Below are 21,222 nucleotides of genomic sequence, written 5' to 3' on the forward strand. Positions count from 1 at the left end.
CCTATCCCATTTCAATGCCAAGGTGTAGCAGACGCGAAGGCGTACGGGCAATTTTATCACACGACATATGAGCGTCGTCATCATATCTTTCTTGTCGCTATATTCTTTTTTTCGTACGGTGTCTCCAAGGTTCCATTGGATGCTACGTGCGCAAAAGTACGCTAGTACGAGCGCTGCATAGCAAACATTATGCACTTGGTGAGTGATGCACGACCAGCGCTCTTCTTTTTTTTCTTTTTATTACTCCGTGACATCAATGTACACAGGTCTCCCTTACGTGGAATCATATCGGCCCAGCTGCGTCGTTTCCGTAGAGGCGGCCGACACACCCCAGTGTCAAAATTGCTGAGCGTGGACGTCCTTCGCATGCAGACGTTAGAATCGTAAGGATCGCCCTCCATTACCGCCACATCTCTTTCGGCATTCGCAATGACATGCACTCTTTGTGGACACCGTTGAATTACGGCTCCGCAGTGCTAAACACCCTCGCTATCCTCCGGCGTTCGCCGTAGGTTTACCGGTTAGAGAGACAAGAGAAGAGCCGACAAAAGAACAGCTACTGAAAGTAAGTAATATTTGTGCTTTCCCATCTTCGCGTGGTTATTACGCACACATCTGAACAAAACGTGTAGAAGCGTGGGAGCTCGAATGATAGCGCAAGACTAAATGTGTCTCTATTTGGATGAAGCGTGCTAAAGTTTTGGTGGGATTTGGATTTTTGTTTAAACTCTTTTGAAGCGGACGGGGCGTGTGGTAGGTAAAGCATGAGCCCAAATAGTCTCCGTGTGCGTGACACACGTAAGCGAACACATTATAGGCCCATGTACTCGTATAAAGTTATGCTCTTTATAAGGTATCTCTGCAGTACACATGTTTGATCGTGGTGTCTATCCGTTGAATGCATCAAATTTCCATTGGTCGAGGAATACGTCGTTTTTTCCTCCTTATTATGACAATTTCAACGTTTTCTTGAAGAATCAAGTAAAAAATAAAAGTAAATAAATAAAAATTCGGCAGATCCCACGCGTTGTGGGAATCGGTTTCATGCGAAGCAGTCAGCGAGTACTTCTATGCTGTACTTTACGGCGTTTGTGGTGTCCTGACTTCTTTCTTGTGTCCTTGTTTGCACGCCCTGTCTTTTTAGAATGAGTACTTTACGGCTTTGAGCCAAGCGTTACGAGGTAGATCGAGTTTGTTTTTGTAAGTACAGTAGCTGTGTGTACATCGTGGTCTTAGCAGGCACGTCGACAACACTGGTGGGGAAAGGGTAACTTATGGTGCGACATAACGTCAGCCCTGACGGTAGAGGACATACGTCAGTATAATCCAAACTAAGTGCCTTTGATGGTGCAATGTATTCGTTAACGTGTTCCTCCGGGGTCGAGCAATGCTTCAATATAGCTTGCTGAATCATAGGAATACAAATGTAATGTTTATTAGACTGCTATAAAAGCGGAGTCAACACTGGAACCACAGACGTTAATGTGATATGACGCCTGTATCGTAGGAATACATATGTAGTGTTTATTGGGTGATTCCACGTAAGATCGAACAAACGATGGCTGGTCGACCTCTCAAATTTATTTCAAAATTGTATATATTATTGCCTGATGAGTGGAAAGAAGAGATCCGCAATTTGTTTTGCCGCCAAAAATTTTTTCGAACCACAGGAAATCAATAATGACGAAGAGGTGGAGTGGAGCGCTCATCCGCTCTGCTGTTTCGGCCAACTTTCGTTATGAATTGCACAAAATATATTAAAGTTAGGTAGCTGAAATTTATTTACCTAAATATATGCATGTTTTTGCTTCTGCTCAGGTATTTTTAGTTTTTATGCGTCGTGTAGATGTTTTTATAAAAAACCTCAAAAATGGCCCAATCGGCAAAATTTTCTTTACTTTGAAGGTATTTATCTCAAAAAGGCCTTGTAGCAGAGCGACAAAAATTCTGCGTTACGTTCTTCGCATGCTTATCTACCAAACTGCCAAATCTTGTATTTATATATCTTTTCAGTAAAGAGATACGATCGGGCTAAGTTCAAGAAAACACCGAACAATGGAAAATTCTGACGACAATTAAAAAAAAACCCCATTTTTTAAATTTCTTAAGCTTTGTCCACTTATTCTCCTTCACATCAGCTTTCACAATCATTAAAAACATGTTGCATAATGTCGTTGCACTAATAGTTACGGCGCCTCCAATGAGACCCTTAGGCAAGGATGGGCAATTCCGACTTCTTGCCCAGCAAGTGTATAAAATGCAGGCAGGATTGAATTTCTTTTTATTAAAAGGCCAGCAAGTACCTAAAAAGGTGTCGCCGGCACTGAAGACGTTAATTTTGAAAATATTTGGTCACTGCAGCGGCCACGAGCGCGGGGCTACCGATCAGGCGCGCGCGCACCCGAGATGCTCGTTGTTAGAGACGGCGCAGTGAGAGCTCGTTTTCGCGTCCTCAGACCGATTGAGTTCCAAACAGCAACACCCCTCGGGTGACTTGAACGCACGTGCACCGGTAGTCGCAGTGATCTGGTTAATTGCGTCGATTTCTTTTTCAGGGGGCATAAGAATGTCATCGTTAAACTGTGCGTTCCGTGAAGATCTTTCATTGCAGTGGTAGCAAAAGCACGCGTAGCACAAGTAGTCCGTCTCACTGACAGTCACTGATCTTTCGGGCGTTAAACGTTCATTCAAAGCATATATGTCTAGATCGGTAACTCTGCGAAATTTTGACTTCTTTGCAATAATTAAGGGAGTACTGACACGCTTTTGAGACATCGCAAAAGAGACATTTTTTGCTTCGTTGGTATGCAGTGTCCACGCTGTCCACACACTGGAGTCGGAGAACACATATAAAATATTTTAATTTGACTTTGAAGTTTTCGTCGCTGAGCATTTGCAAGCCAGCCACACTGCAAGGACATTATCCCGACAAGTCAAGACAGTTCCTCCGAGTTCGCGAGTTCTGCGTCCTGCATGCAGCCTAAATCGTAGAAATCACTGTCAGGGTCACTGGACGACAATTCACTCATTGTTGTCTATTGCACCACGAGCAGATGACGGATTTCCCGCTAGTACGTCGCGAATTTCTGTATCTCCGTGACGTCACACTGCTATGAAACGACACTGAGAAGCCACCCCCTCGCTATCGAAACCGAAAGTGTCTTGTTAAGGTGGCGCTAATTAAAATATATACGATGCATTCCCAGGCACCACAATAGTCGTTTTACGTTTCTCGACACCAGTATTTCTACTTAGAGCAACAATCCGAAATTTTTTAAAATTCGTGTCAGTACTCCTATAAGCTTCTTGTGCTTCGAAAGGTAGTCTCCACAATAAATTCATTCAGAGCTATACTTTCTCGTCATGAGACGCACAGGAGGAGTATAGTAAGAGCAAAGCACAAGAACTATCCGCGCCGAATGAAGTGTGAACAGCGCACCGAACGCGCGGCCAGTTCACGCCGTCTGCTGCCGACATCTAATATAGAAAAGCGCATACGGTTACCGATAGTTTTCCTTTTCTTTCCTTTGACAATCCATATTTTGCTTTGCCACTGGAGCGCCACGTTCATTTTTTCCACTGATCGCAACTGGCGCAGCGCAGTTTCTGTGGCAGAAGCGTGCGTGAAGCGACGCTCATAGCTCCCTTATAGAGTTTTCATCTTGCTTCCATCTCCGCCATGTTATCAGCGCCTAGCTGAGATGCGAACAGAGGGCGGATAGAATAGCGAAGCTCCAGTGCACGTGCGTTCAAGTCACCCGAGAGGTGTTGCTGTTTAGAACTCAATCGGTCTGAGGACGCGAGAACGAGCTCTCACTGCGCCGTCTCTTACAACGAGCATCTCGGGTGCGCGCGCGCCTACTCGGTAGCTCCGCGCTCGTGGCCGCTGCAGTGACCAAATAATTTCAAAATTAACGTCTTCAGTGCCGGCGACACCTTTTTAGGTACCTGCTGAACTTTTAATAAAAAGAAATTCAATGCTGCCAGCATTTTATACACTTGCTGGGCAAGAAGTCGGAATTGCCCATCCTTGCCTAAGGGTCTCATTGGAGGGGCCGTAACTATTAGTGCAACGACATTATGCAACATGTTTTTAATGATTGTGAAAGCTGATGTGGAGGAGAATAAGTGGACAAAGTTTAAGGAATTTAAAAAATGGGGTTTTTTTTTAATTGTCGTCAGAAATTTCCATTGTTCGGTGTTTTCTTGAAATTTGCCCGATTATATCACTTTACTGAAAAGTTATATAAATACAAGGTTTGGCAGTTTGGTAGATAAGCATACGAAGAACGTAATGCAGAATTTTTATCGCTCTGCTACAAGGCTTTTTTGAGATAAAGACCTTCAAAGTAAAGAAAATTTTGCCGATTGGGCCATTTTTGAGGTTTTTTATAAAAACATCTACACGACGCATAAAAACTAAAAATACCTGAGCAGAAGCAAAAACATGCATATATTTAGGTAAATAAATTTCAGCTACCTAACTTTAATATATTTTGTGCAATTCATAACGAAAGTTGGCCAAAACAGCAGAGCGGATGAGCGCTCCACTCCACCTCTGCGTCATTATTGATTTCCTGTGGTTCGAAAAAATTTTTGGCGGCAAAACAAATTGCGGATCTCTTCTTTCCACTCATCAGGCAATAATATATAAAATTTTGAAATAAATTTGAGAGGTCGACCAGCCATCGTTTGTTCGATCTTACGTGGAATCACCCTATTGCTTTCTTGTAAAATTATAATATGTGGGGTTTAGCGTCCGGAAACCACGATATGAATATGAGGGACGCCGTAGTGGAGGGCTCCGGAATTTTCGACCACCTGAGGTCCTTTAACGTCAACCAAAATCTAAGTACACGGGCCTCAAATATTTTTGCCTCCATCGAAAATGCAGCCGCCGCGGCCAGGATTCGGTCCCGCGACCTTCCGGTCAGCAGTCGAGCGCCATGAACACTAGACCACAGTGGCGGGGCTTTTCCTGTAAAATTAGCTGGACAGCACCACAACCACAATTGACGTTGCACCGCCATTACGCCTGCATAGGCTGTTTTTACAAATAATATTACAGACCTGGCGTGGCTCTGTGGTAGAATAGCGGATTGCCCCGCAGAATGCTTGGGTTCGATTCCTGCTGTAACCCTAATCTTTATTATTTCCATTCGTCGGGTCAGCGCTGCCGATGTCGGTTTTTCTTAACGCTTTTCCATTTAAATTACCAATGTCTGTTCTCGCCGTTCCTGGGTAGATATAAACTCTCAGTCACCTGTGGCGCATAACCGCACACCGCGGCCCGTGGTAAACGGTTATGTGCCACACGTGTCAGGAGGAAAGGGTTTAACGATGTACGCGGCAGGATTTTCATGTTTTTTATGTCATGACCCGACAGTCACATTCGTCAAATCATCTTACCCTCACATGCCAATTTTGGTCTACGCGAAGATAAGGAGGCGATCACAAGAGCACCCAGTCGTAGGCGGTAGATAGATAGATAGATAGATAGATAGATAGATATGTAGATAGAAACGCTCAAAGTGTCAAAGGTTCGCTAAGAAATGCTTCGCATTTAATAGCGCATAGCGTTTTGTTGAGTGTGCATCTTTCTTGTGTCCCGTCGATTAGTTGCGCTGTACGATCTACAGGCACAGTAATAATATCTGAGGTAATATTAATATTGTAATCGTCTTGGGCGTTGTTTCGCAGATTCATTTGACACCACTGATATAATTGGTCCGGCCCCCAAAATTGAACAGTGGCGCTCTTGCCATTAATTGGTTTGCGGGAAGCTGCGAGGGTTCTGCTAGAGGACGGACGTGTTTTTCGTGGGCTCCAATGACAGCGTCAGATAAGTTTTTTTTTTTTGCATGATTCGAGCTTGTTTTTTTAGTTATATGAGTACATAAGCCACTAGATTGAAGCTTTGAAGCATAATAGGGCTTACAATTTTGTACTGTTTCCTGTGTGACAGTCGCCTGGTTTTTTTTCCCGTTCGTTCACCACGTGGCTGAAAGGCACACATGTGATTTGCAGTGTAGCATACTTGCGGAGTTTAGTGATATCATTTGGCTTTAAGTGTATCTAATCCGCCGTGTGAACGATCTAGCCATGGTCAAAAAGACCGTAAAGTGTTCAGGGTGCGGAATGGGATGGAAAATAGAGGTTTGTACGGATGAGAAGACGGAGGGAGCTGACTCCAAGTGTAAGCAATGCGAGTTAGAGGCGAAAATGGAAATAATGATGGCTGCCCAGAATAAGCTCATGGTAAGAATCGCCGAGCTGGAGATCGCGTTGGCGACAGAGCGGGAAAAAACGATGGCTATGGGGGAAAGGCTTAAGTCAGCCGAGGAGGGGTTAGCAAAGGTAGTCATGGTGAACAAAGAAGCAAGCGACAGCGGGAACAGCGGGGCATCGACCCCCACAGTGGTAGACTCGAAGGGGGAAACAGGTTTGGAAAGGACAGGTGCAAGGGTCACAGGACCCAGCTTCCGCGAAGTAGTTTTGGGAAGGGGAGGGGACAAAGCAGCAGTGGCACGCGCTAGTAACCGAGGCAGTGGCCAGGTGCGGGACGGTCCAGCAGAAGAGTCGGAGCACGTGATAATCGCCGGGGACTCGAATTTAGTTAGATGCGAAGAAGCAGTCAAGGAAAGGGTGAGAGGCGACAAACGAGTTTTAATAGGGAAGTTCCCGGGACATAGGCTGGGATCAGTGATGAGACGAGCTAGCGCAAAACTCGCAACTAAGGCTAATGGACGTAACCTCGTGATAATCGCGGGAGGTCTAAACGACGTCTTGAATGAAGAATCAGCCGAACTAGCGACCACATTGGCGAAAGGGGTCGAGGACATGCGCGACATTTCCTCTCAGGTGCAGATAGTGGTATGCACAATACCGGAAGTACCAGTGAGAGATATCAACTTGCAAAGAGCTGTTGTCGACGCAAACAAAGAGATATGGCGAATTAGTCGAGAGAAGGGCTTCGAGGTAGTGGATATAAACAGGGAGGTGCACAGGTGGGGCGGTTTCCAAAGAGACAGAATTCACTTCGATAAGAGGCTTGGTCATGAGGTGGGCTGGCGACTGGCAGGACGCGCAGTAGCTTTTTTGGGGGGCACGCGGGCCCTTCGGTGCCCACGGTAGCTTGTAATGAGGAAACAACCAGGGGGACTCTTTGACAGGCAGTATAGCGAAAAACCAGAGAAAAGGTAAAAGAAGGGAGAAGGCGCGTGTTGCAGTTAGTTACATAAACATGCAGGGTGGCAGAAAAAATGCAAAATGGTTAGAGATTGAGGAGCAGTTAAGCAAGGAACAGATAGGTGTTTATGCGGTTACAGAAACACACCTTAGAGACTTGGAAGATCCACCACATATTGACAATTATATTTGGGAAGGATGTAACAGGATCACCTCAGAAAGGAGAGGTGGGGGTGTTGGAATGCTAATTCATAGCAGAACAAAATTGGATAGAGTGAAACAAACGTGTTCAGAGCACATGTGGGTTTCGGGCACAGTAGGTGGAAAGAAAACGTGGCTAGGTGTAGCTTACTTGTGGACAGGCAATAACTGCAGAGAAAAGAATCTGGAGATAGTGAAATGCATAAGCACCGATATTAAAGAATTTGGTCATGATGCCGAAATAATCCTTCTAGGGGACATGAACGCTCACATTCATGACCTTGACGGATATTCAGACACCAATGGCAAGTTATTGCTAGATCTCTGCGAGCAATGTAGTCTTGAGATAGTTAACGTGGGGCCTAAGTGTGAGGGGCAGATCACGTGGGAAGTCGGAAACCGGCAATCGAGCATTGATTATTGTCTCATGACAGAAGGAATATATGACATACTTAGAGAGATGAGAATAGACGAGGAAGGCATTAACAGCTTGGGTAGTGATCATAAACGCATAATATTACAAATGGGATATAAAACTGAAAATAAGAACATGGAATCAAAGTTTGGCAACTTGTATCTAAATGACAAACAAATAACAAATATAGCCGCAAGAGTCGAGGAAAAAGTAGACGAACTACCAGGCAAAGACTGGAAGTATAGTGAGCTGCTACATGTAATCACGAAAGAAATGGAAAAAGAGAAGAAAACTATTTGTTGGAAAGGAAAGAGAAAGCCAGAAAGTTGGTGGAACAAAGAAATCCGGGAGGCGATCGAGAAGCGACGTGAGGCATCACGGGAGCACAGACAAGCAAAAAAGGAGAAGCGGCCACAGGACGAAGTCAACCAAATATGGGAAATATATTTAGAGCAAAAATCCATTGTGCAGAAATTACTCGAGGCAAAAATCAAAGGTGAAAGTGAACGCTGGATGACAGAGATTCGCGAAAAGAAGAAGGCCGCGCCTAGGATATTTTGGAGCCACCTAAAAGCGCTGGGTAGGAAGTCTGTCACAATGCAACAACATATGGTAGATGAAGGAGGAAATCAATTGGAAGGGTATGAAGCGCTAGGTTACATCCGAAAGATAACAGCTGATTCGTTTAAAAAGGTCGCCCCGGGGATTTCCCCAGTGAGTAAAAGTACGCAAAGGAGTGCAACCGACGAAGATGTAGTACTAGAGAATTTCAATTGGAAGAAAGCCGAAGGAAAAATTCCTAGGCGCACTACACCGGGCTTAGATGGGGTTCCCGTCAGCCTCATTAACGAACTCGGATATAAAACTAAAGAAGCACTGCTGAAAGCCGTAGAAAAGTGCTTACAGGAGAGGGAAATACCAGACAGTTGGCGAAAAAGTAGAATGAACTTAATCTATAAAGGCAAGGGAGAAAAGGATAACATTCGCTCGTATAGACCGCTAACCATTACATCGGTGCTATACAGGTTGGCGATGCAGGCAGTAAAATTAAAAATAGAAGCGTGGGTAGAACAAAATGATATTTTGGGAGAACTTCAGAATGGATTTCGAATTGAGAGGCGGTTAGACGATAATCTGTTTGTTCTTACCCAGTGTATAGAAATATCGAAAATAGAAAACAGGCCCTTATACGTAGCTTATCTAGATATTACCGGGGCGTATGACAACGTTAATCAGGAAATTTTGTGGGATATACTGAAAGAAGTGGGCATAGCTGACGACTGTATAGAGCTTTTGAGGGAAATATACCGATAAAATACAGTTTGTGTAGAATGGGAAGGAATAAGTAGCAAGGACAGCGTTGAAATTAGCAAGGGGCTGAGACAGGGATGTCCTTTGTCCCCGCTGTTATTCATGCTGTACATGGTGAGGATGGAAAAAGCGCTAGAAGGTAGCAACATTGGATTTAATTTGTCACACAAACAGGTTGGCAAGATAGTTGAGCAGAAGCTTCCAGGTCTATTTTATGCTGATGATATTGTCTTATTTGCGGACAGTCAAGATGATATACAGCGACTGGCAGATATATGCGGAAGGGAATGTGAGTCTCTAGGACTAGGATTTAGTGCAACAAAATGTGGATTGATGGTATTCAATGATCACGAAGACCATGTGGTCTTTATACAGGGCCAAAAAATACCGAGGGTAAGCGAGTACAAGTACCTCGGAGTATGGGTAAATGAGGGGGATAGATATATGGAGGTACAAGAGAAAGCATCGGTAGCAAAGGGAAAGAGGAATGCTGCAATTATGAAGCAGAGAGCTTTATGGGGATACAATAGGTACGAGGTGCTTCGAGGGCTGTGGAAGGGTGTGATGGTCCCGGGGCTTACATTTGGGAACTCAGTAGTGTGCATGAAGTCAGAGGTACAATCAGGAATGGATGTAAATCAAAGGACGGTGGGCCGCCTCGCGTTGGGCGCTCACGGGAAGACGACAAATGAGGCTGTAAAGGGTGATATGGGAAGGACAGGCTTTGAAGTGAGGGAAGCTCAGAGCAAAATGAGATTCGAAGAGAGGCTGAGGAAAATGAAGAACAGTAGATGGGCAGAGAAGGTTTTCAGGTATTTGTATAGAAAAAGCGTTGACACGCAGTGGAGAAAAAGAACTAGGAGGCTCACCAGTAAATATACGGCTAGCAGTGCGGGCGATATGACAAGGAGCATTAAGCGGAAGGTCAGAGAGGCGGAGAGGACTTATTGGATGGCAGCGATGGAAAAGAATCCGGCTCTGAGTAACTACCGAAAGGGAAAAAACGAAATAAGGAGGGAAAGGTTTTATGATAATTCAAGGGGAAGCGCTTTACTGTTTGAAGCAAGGTCGGGCTGCCTTAGAACGCGTAGTTATAAAGCGAGATTCAGTAACGAAGAAGAACAATGTACATGCTGCGGGGGAACTAAGGAAACGATGGAACATGTACTGATTGAATGTGGCGATATTCACCCAGGTATACGTGTGGGCACGAGTCTACATGAAGCCTTGGGTTTTAGGGACAAAAATGGAAAGCTGCACACGTCCGCGATAGAAATAAGTAAGAGACGGTTAGAGTATTGGTGGCAGAAAAGTAGAGATAAAGAACAAAAATAAATAATGGGGGAAAAATAAGGTCATTCTGCCTTAAGAGGCAGAGAGATGGACCGTGAATTTATATTTTTTGGTATAATAACATAGATTTAATCAATGTAGATAAGGTATTAGGCCAACATGAAACAAGAAAGCTTTTTTTTTTCTTCGAGCCTGGTGGCAGACATGTCACCGCCCCGTTTTAAAGGGGACGCTCATAGCATCAATCTATGCGGTTTGCGATACAAGGGAAAGCTATTCCGGGTACAAAAACAGACGGATTGGCCGACGTCGGCTGTTCGTATCACGGCGCAAGAGAGGAATCCACGCCGGGAAGAAGACCCTCTCCATGCGACGGATGCACGCCGCTTTATCTTCTCCACGAATGCTATCGGACACAGACGCCCGCGTTATCTCATTGTCTGCGTTATCTAAGTCTGCGTTATCTCAGTGGTCGAGAGTGCAATTTAAACCGCTGCTGCTTCTGCTTCCTCTTGGCTACAGAAGCTCGTCTGTCCGTGGTACTGAGAAAGTGAGTACACAGTTGTTCTTCGGGCTTTAACATTTCACAATTCTTCTTGTTCTGGAATGACGCTGGATGTTATACAGTTATTAGGTGAGTGCAGATATATTCCAAGCAACCGTTATCGCACATGTATAGTCTTTGGCAAAATGCTCTGGACTGCATCATCTGTGGCTGCCGTACTGGACGCAGGCTGTTTGAAGAAGTTCTTTTAATATGCGAAAACTTTCAACGCACTCGACTGAAGTCAGGAAAAAGCTTACTATATAGCATTCTGCAGTGGAAGACGACAAAAAGCCGAACGAGTCTTTTACTGAACGCGCGGACCTGTGAAACAAGATCAAGGTAGTAAAAAGCCAAGAAAGAAAAAATAGCGTTTAGAACGATCTTGGCACTTTTCGAGCAACTTCGTAAGACAACGCTGTGTTGCTAGTCAGATAGTGATAAAGGAAGTTTATATGCACGTAATTTAAAACAATATATACGCATAAGAGCTTGGTGTGAACAAGAATTTCTTGAAGGGCTGCTTATGGACATATAAACATTTGGCTCAATCAACCTTGCTTATTATGTCCATCTTGCTTTTAAAATTATTGGATTATCGTTTCTTATAGTCGCCACTTGGCTAGCCTTAGCCTTTATCATCAGTTCTCTTATTCTTCTTACAATTATCCCCTTATATCACAGCCACGTCACGCATTTTCCACCGCACCAGTCATCCACTTGAAGTTCCTCGCCCGCCATCGCGCTCTGTGCTTCATTATTCCTCAGAGCAGCTTCAGACTGGAACGCCCTACCCTGTGACATTGTCGCCATGGCCTCATCATCAAGGGCGTAGCCAAGGGGGGGTTGGGGGGTTCAAGCCCCCCCCCCCGGAAGTTTTCAGTTTTGCTTGCGTATATATGCACGCACACATACAAACGCACACACGAACATACATAAAGTATGGTTGAACCCCCCCGAAAAAAATTTCTGGCTACGCCCCTGCTCATCATCTACCTTCCAAGAACGCATCACTGATCATCTACAATGTTAATTGAATCTTCGCTATTTGTCTTTTATTTGTAATCCCACCCCTTAAGTAACATCCCCTGAATGAGGGCCTTTAAAGGGGCCCTGCAACACTTTTTGAGCAGGGTCAAAAAGCGCTGCCAATCGGTAGTCGAGGCTCCCGAGAACACGCGAGCCAAATATTATAGCGAAGCGAGCGGCCTGGAATTTACAATAAATTCTCAAAGTCAGCTGAAAATCGCTCCCTCTTCTCTCGACAAATGATGTATTAGTCCGCAATATATGACGCGATTGTCGGCAGTTCCACCATTGGCTGATGTTTTAATCACGATAACACCCTCATTATTACCTTAGTTGTTAATTTTGAGTTCAATAAGTAGATAATATGTATGTTTATATTGTGTTATGCCGTTAAAACGCCGAACAAACATTAATATTAGCACTTCCGGTCTCACCGACAGCTCGTCTGCTCGTAGTTGCGTGGTTGCGTTTTCTTCACCATGTGCAGTGCCGAAATCGTGAATATTTCTGTGCTTTTGACCATCGCCGGTTGCCGTTGAGAGTGGCAGCCGTTCGAGTGTTGCCTCGTCAGAAAACTGCATCGTCGGCACGTTCTCACGACAGACCGAGGCAGCGGTGCAGCATTTCTCCGATAACAATGATGGCGCCGGCTAGCTTAGGATACCTGTGTTCGCTGTATGGCGAGAGTCCCGTTCGCTGTCTGTTCAGTATGTCATCGAGCCGTACCTCGGCGTATCCTCCCTGTAGTCTCAGGTTCCCGAGAAACCGCGACACAGCAACCAAGCAGATTCGCATTTTCACGGTAGCTGCAGACAGCCGGGGATGGGTCCGCGCCGACCCGATGCCCCACGATCCTTTCTTCTAGTCTGTAGCTCTTTGTTGTCAGCCCGCACTCGCTGTGCGCCCGCATTCGAAGAGCAAACAGCATCGAACTACCGCCACTGGGAGAAGGGTGCACGCAGCTTTGCCGTGTTGAATACGATTCAAGCGCGAGCAGTGCGACGAGGCGGTGTATCGGAGTGTGGGTCGAAACCCATCTCAGCTGTCATTCGTTCCAAACGCGCACGCAAGTTTGCGTCCATGGTTGGCAGAGCGATGAAAACACTACGGCAGTTCGAGGTGCATACCCAACATTACCAAACTGACTCGCAGTTTTCAAGCACGCGCGATACACGGTGCCATGGGCTCCGCCGCTCGACGACGACCGCGCGAGCCGACCGGATGTGGCGCCACAGACCACGTGGTTGCGCCGAGACGCCAGAGAGAAAAAAATGAAAAAAAAAAAATGCCGCCGGCGCTGACGTCGCCTCCTCGCATCTCCGCCCTCCCTCCCTCCCTTCACGCCTCGCGCAGCTTTCCGCGCGCTCGCTGCGTTGAGTTGAGGGAGAAAGCTGCGGAACGTGATCTCTATAATTTGGTAACACCACTTAGACCTGACGGATTCGAAAAATTTTTGCGGCATATGACTCGTGAATAGTCATACGTCAATAATGAGACTATTCCAATATAACTAAGAAAGGTGTTGCAGGGCCCCTTTAAGGAAATAAAACTGAACTGAACTGAATTATCTGGTTTTCACTACTAGGTGTAATTTTCAGAATTATTGCTTCATGTGTCCTTTACAATAGCTTCAGGAAAGTTTTGAGCTGCATGAGTCTTACAAATGCACACACACACACACACACACACACACACACACACACACACACACACACACGCCATTGTGGTATAGCGGTTATGGTGGTCGACTGCTGAACCGTAGGTCACAGGATCGAATCCCGGCCGCGGTGGCCGCATTTCTATGGAGGTGAAATGCTAGGGGCCTGTGTACTCAGATTTAGGTGCACGTTAAAGAACACCAGATGGTCAAAATTCCCGGAGCCCTCCAATAAGGCGTCCCTCATAGTCATATCGTGATTTTGGGACGTAAAACCACTCTAATGATTATTATTATTATTATTACAAATTCACAGTTTAAGGGGGGCCGCCAGGATTTTTTACAAGGAGGGGGCTCGGGGAGGGGGGGGGGGTAGGGACACTCACGACGAATGAATTCCTTCAGGGGGGAGGGGAGGCCGTGAGGCGGGCAACTTATGGGTTGTGTTTTAAATGTATTTCCTCTTAGGGTACAAAGAGGGGCAGGCGGAAATTGTGGGGGGCTGCGGCCCCCCGTGACCCCCTCTAGCGCTGTCCCTGTTCAGTTCACTACGCTGACCCCCATAGCAGAGTGTGCCAGAGTAATTTTCGCCAGCTGGCGTCTTTGACCTGAACCTAAAACGCGGCACACAAGCGCATCCGCATTCTTTCCTTATCGGGTTGCTGCCGCTGAAGGCGATAACGGAGCCCTCGACTTTGTGTTCAACAACACAATGCCGTAGCAACAATGCCACCGTGGATAGGCAGATCGAATATCTGTAGCGAGAACTGGTAACGAGGGAAAACAAAGCTACTTAGGAAACTGTTACAAAATATATTCCGATGAAGTTTTAAAGCAGTTTGCAAAGTAGCTGTTATATCTACATCACTGTAACGTGACGATAACACATTTATTTCCAGAACTTGCATAACGAAAAATATATCAATAAAACAGCGGCCTTTTTGATGCATCTAAACTGATTCGAGAAATTATTATTGCACCTACAAAGATCAAGAACTTTTGAATAACACAGCAGATACTTCCAGTGGCGGATCCAGGGGGGGGGGGGCGATTGGGCGATCGCCCCCCCCCAAAGCTATAAGCCAACCCAACCCCCCCCCCCCCGCTTTTCACCTCACCGAAGGCCATTTTTCAGAACGTAGAATTTTTTCAGGTGGTCGCTGTGTCCATCCCAATCCGAGACTAGGGAAGCACCCCTCACACAGCCCAGCGCTTTTGTTAAGAGCGAAACAGGCTTTCTAGAAAAGATTTCTTCTGCGTCCTGCATCTTTCAAATAGGCACCGACGAGCACAAGCCTCAACTATTTTGCTAAAGCAACTGCTGCCTTTATGGAAGCGAGCTAAAGTTTCCTCCCCACTCCCAGGGCCATCAGCTCTTCAGCAAAGCGAGGGGTCTTCAAATTCTCCCATCTTTTTCTCAGAGACAGGAGTCTGTTCTGTGTCATTCAAACTGGCATCTTTCGTCCCACCACGGCCGGGCTAGACTGCACGTGCGCGCTTGAGCGCGCACGTGCAGTCTAGCCCGGCCGTGGTCCCACAAAGCGTGCAGAACAAGTTACCTTTTAGTCAACCTTCAGCGGCTGGTCCAAAAAAAAAAAAAGAAGGAAGGCAGGCAGTGGTGCTGTGAATTATATTCGCCGAAGTACCGAGCAAGCCTCCGAGAGCACGTGCGCGGGGTATAATCGAGCGCGACTCCGAAAGCTCCGTTTGACCTTCCTTAGGCTGCGGAGATAGAAAGGGCATTTTCTGGCAACACGACCGGCTAGAAAAAAAGGCAATGGGGAGGAGGGGGCGGGGTAACAAAGGGAGGCTTACTCCGAAACTACGTTCAAGGAATACTAGAGCTCGCCGTTGTGGGAATACTCATTTATCGAGCAGGTGGCCTGCCCTTCCCTCTTTCACCCTCCTCTTACCAACAACACTGATACGTCTTCCGTGCCTTCAGCTGGATGGTGCACCAATTGTTTGGAGTAGCAACGTCCGCTACCTCGGCCTGACGATAGACAATCGCCTCCGATGGTTCCCGGCGGTGCGACGTGTACGACAGACGACGCGTCGCGTGGAATCGGCCGTGCGCCAACTACTCGCAGGCGGCAACGGCTGCCCCGCTGCCTTCGCCTGCACCATCTACGAGGCGATGGCTCTGTCTGCCATCCACTACGCACTGCCGATCTGCAAACTCCAGGCGCCACAGTGGCGACTGATTGACCAGGACCACCGCCGAGTCATCCGCATGTGTCACAGAATGCCTCGTGGCTCTCGTGTGGCCGAGACCCTCGCGGAGGCTCGTGCGTGGCCTGCGTCGCTCACGGCGGACCTGCGCGCATTGTGCCACTTGCAGCGTCTCCACCGAGCTCCTGATGCAGGTCCCCTCCTCTCGCGGTTACGTGCTGTGCCAAACTCACGTGTCGGCCAACTTATCGACGTGTACGACGGTGTTGTGGCTGACGACCCCGCACGCCTTTCGCGCTGGCCACCCCCTCACCGTCGAGTGCCCCTTCGAGTGAACTTGCACCTGCCGGGCATTCGATCCAAACGCCACACCCCCATCAGTGCCATTGCTCAGGAGGCCGCGGCGCGGATGTATGAGGACCTGGCCGGGAGGACGCAGGTGTTCACCGATGGGTCCGTCCTGCAGGATCGCTCAGCCGCGGCCGCCTGCATAGCCCCTCAGCTCAGCTCGGAACGACAGTGCCGCTTGCGATACTGTGCATCCTCAACAACAGCTGAGCTAGTCGGGCTCCAGCTGGCTGCAGACCTCCTGCGCAATTCGCCGGCCGTCACGAGCGCAGCAATCTTCTGCGACTCGAAACCTGCACTCCGCCAGCTCGCGAGGGAGGAACGAGGCCCCCTTCTTGCTCAGCGTGCCGCTCTCAGCCTGCTGGCCCTCCAGGAACGAGGCTGTGATGTGGTCCTTCAGTGGCTCCCTTCACACGTCGGCATCGCGGGCAACGAGGCTGCAGACGAACTCGCAAAACGAGCACACTCCGCCGAGACTTCGCTGACGGATTACGCCAGCTCGTTCGACTCGGCACGCAACAACCTTCGCCGGGAGCTGGTGCGCGAGCATCCTGACGCACGGGTCGCCTCCGGACACCCCCCTCCTCCCATCCCAGCCACTGGTTTCACTCGCCGCGAGCGCGCGCTTCTTCTTGCCCTGAGGACCGCTTCTGTGTGGCCCGCGGAACGCAGGCATCGTCTTCGCGGCGCCGCTGCACCGAACTGCACCGATTGCGGCGCGATCGAAACCCTGTGCCACCTATTGTTTGACTGTCCGTCTCTCAACACTGCGCGGAAGCGGCTCGCCATGAAGTACCGCCTCGTCGGACTGCCGTGTGCGACCCTACAGGACTTGCTCCATCCCACCGGCCACGTACACCGTCGCCGATCAGCCCTTGCGGCCCTACTAGCTTTTCTCGAGGATGCCGGCCTAGTCGAACGAATTTTCTAGCCGCTCACCACGGTGACTCGGACGCCCGTTCTCCTGCCCCCCCACCCCCTCACTGTTTTTTTTTTTTCACTCATACCTTTCTTTTTCTTCTTTTACCATACTCTTTTCACTCTCACTGTCCCTTTAATCCCCAATCCCCCGTGAGTGTATCGGTTGAGGTGTCCTCACTTGAGAGACAGTTATCGTGCACTCCACACCCAATTTCCATTTTCATTTCCTTCTTCCTTTTAAGAATCACCTCCCCCCCCCCCCCAATGTTTAGCGGAAATATGCGAAATTTTACATAATGAAATGGCACTGAGCAATGCAAGTGAGAACAAAAATAATGAGCATTTGGTTACTAACGTGAAGTTTTAAAGTTGGCCAACGCCCCCCTCCCTCCTCCCCCCCCCCCCCCCCCAACAACCAACCGCCCCCCCCCAATGCAAGCGCCTGGATCCGCCCCTGGATACTTCGTCCTTATGATTTCCTCGCAGAAGGAAGAAAACATGGCTGATCCCCCTTTCATAGGAATCGGTATAACAAGAAAGTGGAACATGTCTTCATAGGGGTAGTTGAGCGGCGTTATTGTGCATTGTTTCATCACAAGGGTGAAGGAATGAATGCGTATGCTATAGCAACAAATTTTAATGTCACGCGAAGAACGGCAAGCAGCTCGAAACTTCCAGCGCGCTCTAAAGCAGGAAGGACGCACGAAAAGAGCATACACAGGACAAGCGCAAACTGTGACAATTGTTACCTCTTGGTGTGTGAGCAGCGCGCTCCTTTCGGAAACTCGGCTGCTGCAGCGAGCAAAGTGACCTTCGTGCTCTATGTAACGTCAACAGAAACTTGCGGTGAAAGCACAAGACGTACAAACCGCCCCCATCACAAGATAGGCGCGTGAGCACGAGAGACACCCCCTGTAGAGAGCCGCGCTCGCATCGCAACGCGCGGGCCGACGGCCAATATTAAAGCGCGCACTGCGCGCTCTTTGCTCCATCTCGCAAGTGATAACAGGAACACGCTGAAGCCACCGTGCTTCGAGTACCGCTAATAGTAAATGTTGCATATAAATAGCTCGCCGTTAGTAAGCTCAAGAACGTACGCTTTGTGGCAGAGTGGTTTCGCGCTGCGGAGCGAGGGGTCGTAGGTTCGATCCCGGCAACGGAACTTTTTCTTCTCGTTCTTTTCTTTGCCATCTGTTATTGTATATTTTACAACGTCATATTCGCGACGGAAATACGTCAGTGGAGCCGTGGTGGACCCCGGCATAAAACACTTTCGTGTTAAAGAGTAATCAATATGATAGGATTTTATCTGCCATTTAGAGCTAATTAGGAATGCGGCAACTTTAATAATAATATCTGGGATTTAACGTCCCAAAAGCACGATATGATTATGAGAGACGGCGTAGTGGAGGGCTCCGGAAGTTTCGACCACCTGGGGTTCTTTAACGTGCACCTAAATCTAAGTACACTAGCCTCAAACATTTTCGCCTCCATCGAAAATGCAGCCGCCGCGGCCGGGATTCGAACCCTGACCTTCGGGTCAGCAGTCGAGCGCCATAACCGCTAGACTACCGTGGCTGGGCAAGGCGGCAACTTTCTTAGGTCCGTTACCACTTTGTCATGTACAATCAATATTTTTTTGTGTATATTATTTGCTGCTTTTCATTTTCGTTTTTTAAGTTTTAGTTTCCTACCTATCAGTATTTTCTGATTATCTTACATCTTACAGAAAAAATTCGGCAGATCCCGCGTACCGTGGGAGTCGATGTTATGCGAAGCATGCGGCGGGTAGGTTACTGTGGCGTAACTTTTTTTACTGAGTTACACGTTACAAAATGACGCTAAAGATTTGTATAAATTTTATACGCAGACATATATATGTTGAAGAGCCGCATATGTGTTATATAACCAGTTGTTTACGGTTGGGTAACGCTGCCAATGGCAACGTGGGTATTACCAACACCGGAAGCGGTAAGCTGATATGTAGTGCTTATACGTGTCCCGGGAACGCACGCACGTTTCACGAACCTGTGTGCATGTGTGCAAGAAGTTCTTGACAGTTCTTGAACAAGGGCATCATCACCGTGATTAGTGAGCACCAGCAGCTGGTCATGACTTGTTACAGGATCCGGTCGTGATCGCGGTGACGAGGGGTCAATGTGTAGTGAAGTATGTCGTATAGTAGAGCTGTTGGAATTCGTGGATGCCTCGGTCATTTCGTCGACAAATTATCTGTCGACAGAGCCAGCGACATGTCGGAACCTGAAGCCACCCTTCACGTTGGTGAGCATAGGCGTGCGCAGGGTTCCCCTTCAGGGGGGGGGGGGGGCGAAGGTTCGTTGCAGCGCCCCCCCCCCTCTCAATTATGTCAATGTATGGCGCTGACATTGCGCCCCCTCCGTGTCGCAGCGCCCCCCCCCCCTATTATCTCAATGTGGGGGGCTGACTTTGCGCCCCCCCCTCTTAGGTGAAAAGGGGGGGCAGCCGCCCCCCCCCCCCCCCCAGCCCCCCTGTGCGCACGCCTATGTTGGTGAGGTATAGGCCGTCGAGGCTGGTAGGCCTGGATAGTGCTACGTAGACCAACATCAGTGGATGGTGTTTGTCGTATTCGTAGACTACCTGGGCGTATGTTGCCTACGTAGCCTAGTCTACAAAGCGGCTGTCAATCAATCTGGCATCATCCTCGGTCAGCATGAGCCCATCGCCCAGCCTCGTAGGAAATGAAGAGGAGACTGCGTCGTTCTGGTGGACGAAGTGCACATTACGGTGCGGTGATGTGGATATCATATGTAACTTTCGTTAATGTATTGCTCCGGGGTCGAGCAATGCTTCAATATGACTTGCTGAATCATAGGAATTCAAACGTAATGTTTATTAGACTGCTAAAAAAGCGGAGCCAACCCTGAAACTACAGACGTTAATCTGATATGACGCCTGTATCGTAGGAGTACACATTGTAAGGGTGTAGTGTTTATTGCTTTTTTTTGTAAAATTAGATAGCCAGCACCACAACCACAATTGACCTTGCACCGATATTACGCCTCCGTAGGCTGTTTTTCCAAACCAGTTTATAGACCTGGCGTGGCTCAGTGGTAGAATACCTGATTGCCACGCAGAATGCTTGGGTTCGATTCCTGCTGGGATCCAAATTTTCACTCTTTCCATTCGTTGAGTCAACGCTCCCGATGTTGGTTTTCCTTAACGCTCTAGCATTTAAGTTACCAATGTCTGTTCTCGCCGTGCCTGGTTAGATATAAACTGTCAATCACCTGTGGCGCATACCCGTACACCGCGGCCCGTGGTAAACGGGTATGTGCCACACGTGTCTAGTGGAAAGGGTTTGACGATGTACACGACAGGATTTTAACGTTATTCATGTCATGACCCGGCAATCATATTCGCCAAATCATCTTACCCTCCCATGCAAATTTTGGGCTACAGCAAGTTAAGGAGGCGACCATGAGAGCACCCAGACGTAGGCGGCTAGATAGATAGATAGATAGATAGATAGATAGATATATACGTAGATAGAAACGCTCAAAGTGCCAGAGGTTCGCTAAGAAATGTTTCGCATTTAATAACTGTTGCACCATAAATCTGCGAAAATAATATTGTTGTAATATTGCAATACTGTAAGTTTTGCACGCCGTTCTTGTCAAGTTTGTAACGACATATAACATCGTGTGTACTTGTTCAGTGCCGACAAACTGCCACTAATAAAATTCTGCGGCCATAATAGGCTGTGGCTTTGTCAGGCGGTACGCGCATTTACCTCCTGTACCTTTCTTCAACTGTATTCAGTAATTAATAGGCCATTAATACCAATAAATAGACACGTGGAATAAACGCTCCATGCACTACTTTTGTGGCAAGCACCCAAGATATAGCAGACTAGTTGCGTCATTGAGCAGTGTCCCATATTGTATGCGAAGCATTATCTATATCCCTGCCGTATCTTACAGTGAGTGCTCATAAGACACTATAAACCTTATGTAAAATAGCTGCCACCTGTCGGAAGTTTGATGAAGCTACCGATTCGGCGCCATGTTGGAGACTTGTGTGTGAATCGTATTGCTGTCGCTGCTATAACTTCTTGCTATAAAAATGTCACACGGGTGTGTAAAAACCTGTACACGTTACCGG

General features: G+C 47.6%; 1 protein-coding gene across 1 annotated transcript in view; it reads left to right on the forward strand.

The window, feature by feature from the left end:
* Window positions 1-314: 314 nt before the first annotated feature.
* LOC119377296 (acetylcholinesterase) overlaps window positions 315-21,222 on the forward strand; it is a 34,994-nt gene continuing 14,086 nt past the window's right edge. Inside the window, exon 1 of the mRNA XM_037646828.2 lies at window positions 315-565. The gene's annotated coding sequence lies outside the window, so the exon portion shown is untranslated. The remainder of the gene's footprint in view (window positions 566-21,222) is intronic.

The sequence above is a fragment of the Rhipicephalus sanguineus genome, unplaced genomic scaffold (assembly GCF_013339695.2).
Source record: "Rhipicephalus sanguineus isolate Rsan-2018 unplaced genomic scaffold, BIME_Rsan_1.4 Seq4303, whole genome shotgun sequence".
Classification (NCBI taxonomy): Eukaryota; Metazoa; Arthropoda; class Arachnida; order Ixodida; family Ixodidae; genus Rhipicephalus; species Rhipicephalus sanguineus.